General features: G+C 38.2%; 1 protein-coding gene across 2 annotated transcripts in view; it reads left to right on the plus strand.

Moving 5' to 3' along the window:
- The first annotated feature begins 1,271 nt into the window (after positions 1–1,271).
- Positions 1,272–9,483, plus strand: part of LOC144968916 (uncharacterized) — a 64,054-nt gene continuing 55,842 nt past the window's right edge. The window contains exon 1 of one of the 2 annotated variants that reach the window (XM_078907762.1): positions 1,272–1,407. The gene's annotated coding sequence lies outside the window, so the exon portion shown is untranslated. Of the gene's footprint in view, positions 1,827–9,483 lie in introns of both variants that reach the window. The other variant, XM_078907763.1, reaches the window with a different exon arrangement.

Below are 9,483 nucleotides of genomic sequence, written 5' to 3' on the forward strand. Positions count from 1 at the left end.
AAACAGACGTAACCAACATGCAAATCTAACATGTAAAGTCAATTAGAGAAAATTTAGAGAGAACTAAGATTTATTGAAGCTCCGTTCACTTCTCCCTTTTTCCAAGTCTAATTTACGAATTCTTGGCATGTTGGAGCTCAGCGTTTATGGCTAAAATTTTACAAGATTTTCTACAGACAAAAAAATCCATTAAAAAAAAAAGTAATTGAGCTTTATATAGCGCAATATTCACTAAATGTGCTTAAAGCGCTTTACAAGGGATCCCTGACCAACAGCAACATTTAACATATAGGACGGAACATGACGCCTGATAGGCGATATTATAATTTTTCGGATAAAGACAACGCTGTTAACGGCCAGGTACTCATTTGACACCCGAGTATGGTGAGAGGATGTGAGTAAAAGGCCTTTTCCAAGGACTCAACTATGCGCCGAGCGCGAGGCACGAACCAAGGACCTTCCGATCCGAAAGCGAGTGTCATACCACTAGACCACATAGCCGCACAAAAGTCTTGGCTTTTGGACCATTTGACAAGATAGGGGTTGTTTCCTTCAATTGATATAATATAGAGGTTTTCTGGTCAAATTGAGAAAAGCTGTTTTGTCAGCTATGCGGTACCTTGTAGTCGGTTTTGTTGTCTTGTGGTTCCTATGACCTTCACCTTCTGACTCGCCTTCGAGCCGAGCGTTGAGTTGTGACGAAGCTACCGGGCGGGTTCGCGACCATACACGAATGCGGCGAGGACTTTGTGGCCTTGATAGATAGATCATCATAATGACACTGTCACAAACACTCATTTTAAAACGAGTATCTGACGGTCACAGCGTTTTTGTGTCAACAACAATCGTATTATCACATCAAAGGCTTAACTCTTGTCCTACGAGTGAAATGTTGCTTTTGACGGGGGATCCCTTGAAAAACGCTTCGAGAGCATTTTAGTGGCGAGCACATATAGTAGTGTATATTACACTATATGAAAACTCCTTTTTAAAATTTATTTTTAAAATCTGTTTTTGTTTTCCGGACACCATAGAAATACTGTTGTAAAATGTTATTTTACCATCGAACAATAAATTCACCTGACAACCGTTTATCAAATTCAAAACGGGACGAAAGAGGTAACGGAAGTGCTCTCTATTTAATACCCCCCCCCCCCCCCACCCCCCACCCCTTTACCTTTTCCAATTTCCTACCAACACCCTCTTTTTTCTATCGCTTCCTGTTAGCCTATCGTCATTCCGATTTCGTTAATTTATCCTTGCGGTTTTATGTGCACAGCGGCGGCGGCCAGACGCAAAACAACTCTTTTCTCTCGTTACCTTTTGGATACGAACGAGGACATGGTTAAAATTCCCGCTTTTCTACTTTCACATTCGGCCCTACATCAAACCAACGCAATCATAACGGTAACGTGATGTGAAATTCAAAGTTTGGGTTAAAAGGACTGTCGTCAATAGTCGAAAAATATCATTATAATATTCATAAATATATTACCATAATGTGATACGTGATAGTATGATATTAACAATAATCGCCCTTAATATTATTTGGTGGGATGCATCAAGTTTCCGTCACTAAAAGACCATCGGGTTCATCGCCAAGCTGCCGAACTGGAAAGTTAATAATATTATTATTATTGTAATCTGTGGGTCTCCACAGCGAGCTAGAATGGTATCAAATCCTGATCGCTGTTAATTAAAAAAAAAAAAATATAAATAAATAAAACAAGAAGTGCTTTAAAATATGTGTTGGTGATTTCAACACCCAATGCGATTTTAATGGATTCGAGGCTCCTTGTGACTCGCGAGTCCCAAGGAAAGGAAAGGTACGTGTGTGTCAAATTTTCATCATTTTTTAAAAATTCCACATATTTTGATACCAACATACGTTTTCTTTATTACAATAAATTCAACATTGCCTATAGATAGAATGAAGTTGACGCCACTCAGGTCTTTGTTATTGCTTTTTGCCATCCGCGTTTATGAGTAATTCTCACTAAGCTGTATTAACCAGGCTATAAACGTTCAAAGTTACACAAAAGTTTGTGTGTTGATCCGTTTTACTTCCGGATGGCAATGTTGTGAGCTTCTTAGCCAAGCACATACTATCTATAAAGACAAAACCTCGCTATATCTGAATACGTCACAACAAATATTTTTTAATACATGCTCACAAACATGCTCATACATACATGCCCGTACACACACACAAACACACGTATACAAGATAAACCACACACGCATACACACACAAATACACATACATATAAACACCCAGACACATTTACACATAATAAACGACATACCTCTACAGTTGATAATAGATACAAGCAAACCCACAAACGTTTTCCATTCATTGATAATAAATACACATCAAACACATTGTGAACAAATGTCAAGGGCTTGGAGAGGGCAATATTATCCTTACCCCCCGCCCCCTCTCTCTCTCTTTCTCTCTATCTATCTATCTCTCTCTCTCTATCTATCTATCTCTATCTCTCTATCTCTCTCCCCCCCTCTCTCTCTCTCTCTCTCTCTCTCTCTCTCTCTCTCCCTCTCTCTCTCTCTCTCTCTCTCTCTCTCTCTCTCTCTCTCTCTTTCACTATAAATAACCACGACCTTTTCTGCAATTTCCAAACATTAGGTTACATATAGATAGTTCGAATATGACGTCACCCAGGCTTTTGTTATTGTTTTTTGCCATCCGCGTTTATGAGTATTACTCACTAAACTGTATTATCCAGACTATAAAAGTGTAAGCTTACACATAATTTTGTGTGTTAGTCCGTTATACTTCCGGATGACAATGTTATGAGCTTCTTAGCCAAGCGCATACTATCTATTTAATAATGAACATTCAAATAAAGTTCATAATAATATTACTCATCATCAATAGTTTCATTCAAAACGATGTACGGTCGGTGTGAATCGTACTCTTTAATTAATATGCTTAACTTTATTATGGATAATAGTGCAGAGAAATTGTGATGTAACTACTTTCACTCTTCCGGTTCTAAATCAATCCTTTGATAACAACAAGAGATGACGTGAGTAGAAAAGTGCCAGAAGACAATAGAGAATAAAAATTTTCGCGGCGGTGGTGGGGTTTGAACCTGCGACCAATAACGAATATTTTAGTATTCGTGGATAGCTCATACGGTAGAGTCACGCTCTCACCGGCCAGGCGGAGTTGTCGTACCAATAAGGTCGCAGGTTCAAACCCCACCACCGGCGCGAACATTTTTTATTCTCTATTGTCTTCTGGCACTTTCCTACTCACTTCATCTCTTGTTGTTAACAACATAAGTGCCTGCTCCACTCACTTTTCTGAATTAAAAAATCAATCCTTTGTAGGAATGATATGGAATTGGTTACAGATTGAATCCTAAGGTCGCATAACTATTTTAGTAGCATGATGTATAGATAGTATGCGCTTGGCTAAGAAGCTCATAACATTGTCATCCGGAAGTATAACGGACCAACACACAAAACTGTGTGTATCCATGAACGTTTATAGTCGGGTTAATACAGTTCAGTGAGCATTACTCATAAACGTGGATGGCAAAAAACAATAATAAAGACCTGAGTGACGTCATCTTCGAACTATCTATAGGCAGATTCTTAACATTACGGACATATAAGATTGAAGATGGATGGTATTTATTGACGACCATCATAAATTTAGACTAGAAAATGAGATGCCATCACTCTGAAACCAGAAGATCAATTACACAAGGTGTGTATTTAGTCCCCCGGAAGACTGGTTTTACACTTCCAATGAGATTGGAATCAGTTTGTTGACATCACACGTTTTATCCTTATTAAATGTGTTTTGCTTCTGTATCAGCTTCTTTTTGTTCAGCTTTGTTTCGTTATTATCTGTATAATGTGTTATTGTATTATTATCTATTATTACACTTGGAAACATTTGACATTTTTAAAGATTGTGTGCTTCTTCTTCTGTTGTTCTTCCCAATGTTTATTTGTGTTATTATTTAGTATCTATGTCACAATTGATTTTATCTCTCTTATCTCTAAGTCGTAACCAAGTACAAGATTAGGTGTTTGTTTACTTTAGTATAAATCAACATTGATTAAGTCCGATACCTAGACTAGTATATTGGCGTACACTATCCAGATGGCATTTACCTAATCGAAAAAAGTCTTTCCGAGATATTTATATCTTTGTAATTGAAATGATATCTGAAGTGAGTGTAGAAGAGTCTGTCTTTAGTTTAATCCTAAGTCTAGGCTTTATTCAACATTCAAAAGAGGTACGCACGACGAGAAGCACGATGATCTGCAGCACAAGCAGAAAAGCAAACAGTTACGAAAACAGATAAAGCAGACATAGCATAACAAAGCGTTGAAAATAATAACAAAGCGAAGCGCACAAACAAAGCTACATCACAACAATATCCCTGTCTACCAAAGACCCCTCAATACGATTAGATGTCCTTGCTGTCTACATAGAAATATGGAGTCTTGAACCAGTGGACTGTGTACTCTGGAAAGACACGTATCAGAAATTTGTCCAGAAAACTCGTCCTTCAAATAACGATCGATTTAAAATTTAAAAAACCCGGGACCTCCATTTATTGGAAACTACTGTTGCGGTATGTGTGGCTTTTCAATGACCAAAGTGTGATCCAGTAGCCGTGATGACACACGACAATATCTTCCCAGCGGTGAGGTGACTCCTTCACCTACTCAGTGCAGATAACATATACATTTTTAAAACCATTCTTTCTGCTTTTCAACACATACCGCCACATAAATGGGGGCTGGTGTCCGAGATTAAACATTATAAATTGAAAACTGTGTTTTGTCAGCGTGAGAAAGGAATTCTGGTTTTTAAATTGAAAACAAACACAATGCGATATAAACCTTTTATGGCGCTCTATTTAAGATGCGTGAAGTGGAAAAAGATAATTACGTTCTGTGTATACACCTCAAAAGCGTCGTATTCATAATTTACTGTTAGGATTTTGTTTACATCACTCATTTACCCCGTCGTGGTCTAGTGGTATTAATACTCAGTTTGCCACTTGTAGATCGTAAGTTCGAATTCGTTGTGCTTGGCACAAATTTGATTTCGATTCCTTTGCAAAATGATCTTTATTTACATTATCTCACCATACTCGGGTTATCTGCTAGTCTGTACTAGCATCGTCTTTGTTGGAAAGGAGTTGTAATAAATAGTGTCTTCCAGGTTGCGTGTCTCCTCAAACTAAAGTGTGCTGTTCTAGAATTGGAACCCTTTGTAAAATGCTTGGGCACATTTTGTAGATATTGCGCGAGTCAAAGTCACCTATTTTTACATTGCCGTACGCCAACAAAAACTGTATTTCATTTTGGTCATAAAAACACAATTTTACTGTACTCCTTGACGAAACGTCTTAAACCGCTTAGTGAGGCTACGCTCTCCGACTGTTCTTGCTTAAGTCAGTTAGGTAACAAAGGGACCTGTCGTTGTGTCCTTGTGTTAGGCACTTTACATACGTTACCTCTTACTTGCTAAAGCAGTGAAGGATATTGTAAGAGTGCGATTACAAAAAGCGCCTAGCAGGCGCCGCGCCTAGCAGGCGCCTTATAATGTATGAAATTTAATTTTGGTTCGATATATCGCCTGCTATGGGAATAGATAAACAGTTTTGAATATCGCATTCAGCTTTGTGAAACCATTGAAATGTTATATTATGAATATTTATGGGACAGCGTGGCTCAGCGGTATGGTCTTTGCTTCCTTCCCGAAGGGTACCGAGTTCGACTACCCGCCGCGTTGTGTGGCCTTGAGCAAGTCACCTAGCCTCAGCTCACTTTGCGGCGCTGCATTGCGGCTGACGCCTGGGTTATTCCAGTCTTCCCTTGGAATAGACCCTAAAGACAAAAAATCCCCTTAGGGATGAATAAAGAGAATTTATTTATTTTTATTTTATTTCTGTTTTTGATTAAAGTCTGTCTAAATAGAATTCCCGAAATTTCAAAACAATTTTGTTGAAATACCTACGGTAGATTTATCCTGGGTAAATTTTCATCGGTTGAAACCTTAGGCCAAATTGGTCCAGAAAAAAACATTAAGATAAAAGTTACTTCGCGTCAATACTTTGGAAATTAGACCGGATTTATGTTTACTATTGATAAATAGTCTGAAATGATCTTTGAACTGAACTGTTTAAATAGTAATACTGTCTACTTACAAAATATCTGTTTTATATTTTAGTCAGAAAAAATGTCTTCATACGCTTTCCACAAAAAAGTGCACCGAACTCTCTGAATTTTAGGACCACACTTTGTAATTGGATTCAATAGTCTGATGTCACGTCGCCCAGCAACGGCGGCCATCGTAGTTCTAAACAAAGAAATTTGATATTTTTTATTCCTCATGCTGGCTAGAACTTTTCATATGTCTTGTGATCAGAATGTGTAAAAGTCGAAACACGATCAGATTTATAATGTCTTTCTCCTCTGGATACACTTTTATGCTCGTCGGATAAATATTTCATAAGGGTGTCTTACATTGTTCCGATAGTTTAGAGCGAGCCAGTTGCTAAGTTACTATGCGTCATTACGAGGGAAGTGACGTCATAACTGTTGAAGCGTATTGAGAGTAAAACTAAAAGAACCATATCTGTGGAAAATGGTGGCCTGCAAAATTCAAACATTGTCTTTATTACAACCGACATGGCGCTCAATAACAAAAACCTACCATCTTTTTAAAAAGTATTTTGCTGGTTCTGCACTCACGTTAAGAATTCCAATTTTCACGTACAGTTAGGAATTTTGTTGAAATGTGCAATTGTCGTTTTTTTTTTTTCATCATTCTTTTACTCATCCAGTCAGACTTTTGAAATTTAGCATTGAGCTTTTTCTATAGTTAATTTCACTTTGTTTCAATTTTGTAAATTTATGTTTTGAATTGAATGAGTTAGGCTACGGAAAAATACTCAGAATATCATGGACTGAAAAACAAACAAACAAAGAAGTCCTGAGAAGGATCGGAATAAAATCACCAATTCTTCTTCAAACTGTAAAGAAATTGAAACTGAACTATTTTGGCCACACGACTCGCCACGAATCATTAGAAAAGCACATTCTGCAGACAAGGGTAGACGGCAAGAGAGGAAGAGGTAGACCAACAAGAAGCTGGGAACAAGATATATGTGAATGGCTGGGAATGACAGCAACTCAAGCAAGTAGACTGGCGGAAAACCGTAATCTGTTTCGCAAGAAAGTTCGGGAAGCAACGTCCTACGCAGGATCAGCTGACTAGATGATGAGGCTACAGCGTTTTTACAGGATGAGCTTTTCGTGCCTCGGTGTGGATACGTCGATAGATTCAGATGACCGGTCAAATGGTCAGTTTTAAACATGTTTCTTATTTAGAATACACGAGTTCCTTGAAGCCGAATGTTGAAAACATTTTTGACACGTTGAGGTTTATCGTAAGTTATTGATGTATTAAGTAATTCTGTTCTAACTCACATATGTGACCCTCCGTATCAAAGCGGTATTATGTCGGGATCCACTCGGTAAGGGAAAATGAATTCATAGCCACAAATATCCAACTTGGGTTTAATTTCTATACGTTATGCTGGAGTATAAAGACTATTTCTTGCATTGCAAAAACATCTAAGCTCCAATTTCTCATCATTCTATCTCTAAATTCACTTCTTGGGGTCTGAATCATCGCGACATAATACCGTTTTGAGACGGAGGGTCACATATGTGGATCTGCAGTCTTCGAACCTGTAGGTCCCTGGTTCGAGCCCCGTTTGGCGAGGCAACGTTGAGTCTTTAGAAAAGACTCATTACTTACATTCTCTCACCGTACTCAGGTGTAAAATGAGTGCCTGGCCGGTAACCATGTGTCTTTGTCGAAAAATAAGAAAGATTTGAATTATTGCCTCACAGGCATCATGTCTCGTCCTCCATGCTAAGTGTTATTGCCGGCTTGGGACCTTTAGTCAAGCACTTTGAGCACACATTTCATTGCATTTTTTCTTTCTTTAATCACTGTTATTTTTTGTTGGCTTTTTTGAATTAAAAAAACTGTCTTTTCAATTTAAGGCAAAACATCTAACAGAATCTTTTCTCTTCAATCTATTTTTATAGCTAAGTTTCCTTTAGTTTGACTTTGAACCGTGAAGCAATCACAATGATGATTTACTTGATAATATGATTATGGTGCTCTTAATAGGGAATGAGATTAGCGGAAGAGTAGCGTCCCTTGATTGGACGTCACCCATAGTCTGTGACGTCACCGGCGAAAAGTTGTTAGAGAGAGAACGTCATGTTGGTTGTGCGCATGCGTCTCTCGTCCTCGCTTCCGCGCACAACCAACATGACGTTCTCTCTCTAATAACTTTTCCGCCGGTGACGTCACAGACTATGGGTGACATCCAATCAAGGAACACTACTCTTCCGCTAATCTCATTCCCTATAGAAATCAAGATATTTGAAATTTTGTCACATATAGAACGTGTCTTCAAGTAGATAGTGCATTCGCACGGATTTGCCATGTTTAATTTGATTTGCATTGATTCATTGATTCTCCTCCAGCTTGACAGAGGGAACCAAATTTACATTTCATACACTACAAATAGATAGTATGCGCTTGGCTAAGAAGTTCACAACATGCCATCCGGAAGTATAACGGACCAACACACAAAACTATGTGTAATCATGAACTCACTCACAAACGCGGATGGCAAAAATATAATAACAAAGGCTTGAGTGACGTCATCTTCGTTCTATCTATACGTAGTCTGTTTTTTCTTACAGAACTCTTACAATATCCGTCATTTTTATGAACAGATACTAATTCAAACATGAGTTTAGTTGGGTTAACGTATTGATGCTATGGGCTTAGTTCAAATACTCATAACATCCGCCAGTCGGATGAAAGGTACCAACACATAAACCTATGCGTAGCCTTGAACGTTTACAGACTGATTAACACAACGTAGTGAGAAGTACTCATTATAATAACTGGCTAAAAACAATAACAAAGAGCCGAGTGACATCAATTTCGAACCTTCTCTATAGATAGTTCGAAGATGACGTCACTCAGGCCTTTGTTATTGTTTTTTGCCATCCGCGTTCATGAGTAATGCTCACTGAACTGTATTAACCTGACTATAAACGTTCATGGATACACACAGTATTGTGTGTTGGTCCGTTATACTTCCGGATGGCAATGTTATGAGCTTCTTAGCCAAGCGCATACTATCTATATATAAAATGTTATGAGTCTATTAGCTAAACGCATAGCACCAATAACACAAGCACGCATCTCCGGTGTCAAATTTTGGCGACCATTGTCACACATCGGGTCACAAGCCATTCTTGACTTTGTAAAATAACCAGGGCCCAATTGTATGTAAGCGAACTAGATTTAATTATTTACTAGTCGAGCGAAGTAAGTGACTATATATAGTATGCAGATGACGTCACTCAGGCCTTTGTTATTGTTTTTGCCAT

This window comes from Berghia stephanieae, chromosome 3 (genome assembly GCF_034508935.2).
Source record: "Berghia stephanieae isolate SIO BIC M18660-M18661 chromosome 3, UCSD_Bste_1.3, whole genome shotgun sequence".
NCBI classification, from domain to species: Eukaryota; Metazoa; Mollusca; class Gastropoda; order Nudibranchia; family Aeolidiidae; genus Berghia; species Berghia stephanieae.